The sequence below is a fragment of the Chrysochloris asiatica genome, unplaced genomic scaffold (assembly GCF_000296735.1).
Source record: "Chrysochloris asiatica unplaced genomic scaffold, ChrAsi1.0 scaffold00016, whole genome shotgun sequence".
Lineage (NCBI taxonomy): Eukaryota > Metazoa > Chordata > Mammalia > Afrosoricida > Chrysochloridae > Chrysochloris > Chrysochloris asiatica.
In genome coordinates this window covers 3,485,678-3,488,903 of record NW_006408534.1, presented here as the reverse complement: position 1 = coordinate 3,488,903, position 3,226 = coordinate 3,485,678, and positions in this window count along the sequence as shown.

The following is a 3,226-nucleotide window of genomic DNA, read 5'->3' as shown; positions in this document are numbered from 1 at the left end:
ACCAGGCCATTAGCTGTACTCCACTGAGGCCTGGGTTGTTGTTGTTGTTGAGTTCCGTCACATTGATTCCGACCCTGTATAGGGTTTTCAAGGAGCATCTGGTGAGCTTGAACCACCAACCTTGCAGTTCAAGCGGCTTTGCAGTCTGAACCATTAGCACACTGGGTGACACCAGGACTCTCGAGGCCTGGGTAAGGGTCTTTAAAAGTTGAAAGGTTTTACTTATTTATGTATTAGCAAAAAAAAGTTACTGGAGGGAAAAAAAGAGGAAATTATACTTCATAAAAATATCTATGATGAGAAGCACTATCGCCCACAGTAGTATCATGCTTGTAGTAAACTAACTGTGTGCATTTTAAGATCAAATTGGAAAATCTGGCTTTGAATACTGCCTTGACAGCTCACTAGCTGTGTGTTTGTAGGCAAAAAGCACAACCTCTCTGAGCCTCAGCTATAGCATTTATTAAATTCAGCTAATAATGTGCACTCTGTAGAGACGCTGCACAGTAGGATAGGAAGCGTATGAGGTAACTGACACAGCACAGTCACTCTGTCCCTGGGCATTGCCTTAGGCAAGGTGCCCAGGAAGCAGACAGAGATGGAGATCTGTAAGCAGGTAACTGGACTATTGGGGAGTGCTTGTGATGGGAGGGACACAGAATTGGACAGAAGGACAAGCTGGACCATAATGCACTGTAATACAAACCCTGGGATGAGCTGGCAGGGAGCTAGGATGGCCCTTCAGAATAGTCTAGGCCTTTGTACCTCTGTGTCCACCAGTCAATGTGTCTGGACTGCTGTTAAGGTGGTAGCTCTCTATAGCTGATGGCAAGACCTGGGGATGGGATCAGATGTGAGCTACCATCTGAAAGTGGGGGGCTGAGTGCCTCAGTGCTGAAGGGGAGTATGGGCATCTACTGTTGTTGTTAGGTGTCATCAAGTTGGTTCTGACTCATAACAACACTGTGTAAACAGAATGAAACACTGCCTAGTCCTGTGCCATCCTGACAATTGTTATGTTCGAGCCCATTGTGCTGCCACTGTGTTGGTCCATCTCATTGGAAGATTTTCTTCTTTTTCGTTGACCCTCCATTTACCAAACATGATCTCCTTATCCAGGCACTGGTTCTTCCTGGCATGTCCAAAGAATGAGCGAGGAAGTCTTGCTATTGTTGCTTCTAAGGAGCAACTGGACCGCACTTCTTCCAAATCTATCTGTTTATTCCATGGTACCTTCAATATTCTTTGCCAACACCATAATTCAAATGCATATCAACGATTGTTAATGTGTCTTCCTCCACATGTCACATTCTTCATATAATGCAGCTTCTTGGATTATTTGCTGAGCATACAAATTGAATAATTATGGCGAAAGGATACAACCCTGATGCATACCTTTTCTGATCTTAAACCATCCAGTATCCTGTTGTTATGTTTGAATAATTGCCTCTTGGTCTATATACAGCTTCCTCATGAGCACAATGAAGTCTTTTGGAATACCCATCCTTTGCAATGTTATCCATAGTTTATTATGATCCACACAGATGAATGCCTTTCTGGTATTCTCTGCTTTCAGTCAAGATCCATTGGACGTCAATAGTGTAGATAAACTGTTATTATGATGATGGAGGAAGGGGGACATCAAAAAGGGAGACACTAAATTACGGATTTTTTATCCTCTCTACATGTTAGCCACATAAAGACCTAGGCATATATGAGCATAAGCTGCTTGATAGCGCCAGAAAAAGTGGTTTTCTTTCCATTTTAGGGTGTTGAAGGGGATCTGTTTACATCTTCAGAAAGAGTTAATTTGGGTGAGAGACGGAAGAGAGAGAGAGAAGCAATAGACCCAACTTTTCCATATAGTTGCTAAAGGGAATTTCCAAAAACTTCCCCACAAAAGAGCCCAATATTATATGATCCTGTCCTATTTAAGTATTCCCTTGAAGTGAGTTTGGGAGGCAGACTTTTGATGATTTTTCAAGAAATCCCTTCTCAGCCTGCCAAGGACAAGTTGGTATCAGTAATATTATAAACTAATCATGTTTGTTTAATCATAGCTAGAAACTTACTTGATGCCTGACACTGAGCTGAGGCCCCGGGGGACACTCCAGTTGGAAGGAGTTCATTTTGTATCTTCTCTCTATGAGGCTCCTGGATGGCACAGATGGTTTGTGCTAGAGTCCTGGTGTGGCGCTGTAGGATAAGCACTGGTCCGTTAATCTAAGGTTAGCTGATCCTCAGAAACTCTATAAAGGGTCACTATTAATTGGAACTGACTCGAGGGCACTTAACAACAACAAACCCAAAGGTTGACGGTTTGAATTCACCCAGCAACACTGTGGAAGAAGAGTGTAGAGATCTGCTTCCAAAAAATTACAGCCAAGAAAAATGTGTGGAGCAGCTCTACTCTGTAACAGGTTGGGTTGCCATGCATTGGAATGGACTTCTTAGCAAAAGGTTTGATGTGTTTTTTTAAGGTCTTTATTGTGGATTGAGTGAAAGTTTACAGGGCATATCATCAGTTTTACATTCAACAAATCATATATCTTGTCTCGTTACATTGATTATAATCCCCTCCATGTATTTTTCTCTATCCACTTTAGCTTTTTAAAAAACACACAAACAAAAAAACCCACTCAGGCGTATATAATAATTTACATCTCCAAAGGGCACATTCTGCAAGTCGGCTCCTGGCCACCAGCTCTTAGTCCTTCTCCTCTTAGTCCATGAATCTAGAGTCCTCAGCCACTCCCCTCTCCATGCCCCCATCTCTAGCGCTGCTTCTCTGGATAAGGTCTCACACTCTGCTTGTGCATTCCTCTCTTAATGGTCCTAGGGTCCTCTGTTTCTGGACTGTAAGATTAACCACTTCTCTTTTTTGGTTACAAAAACTTCTGCCTTTACAATTGTGACAGTTGCAATTAGTCATGAAAACAGTTACTCACTATTGAATCTTACAAATCTTATCCCCATCTCTTTTCACCAGAACTATCCAGACAAGATGACAGCTATTCAGTGGAGACTCTTTCTTTCCCCCTATACTCTTAAGCTAAACTCCCTCTTGAAACCTTGTAAGCCAGTCACTTCATGTCTTTATTGCCCCCTCATTTTATGTAGCCAGTGTCTAAGTTGCCCATTCCTATCTACCATGTGTACAGAGTGGATTGCATTGAAACTTGATTTGAAGACTCTTTCCCTCTCTGTTGGTATTTAGAGTAACTAC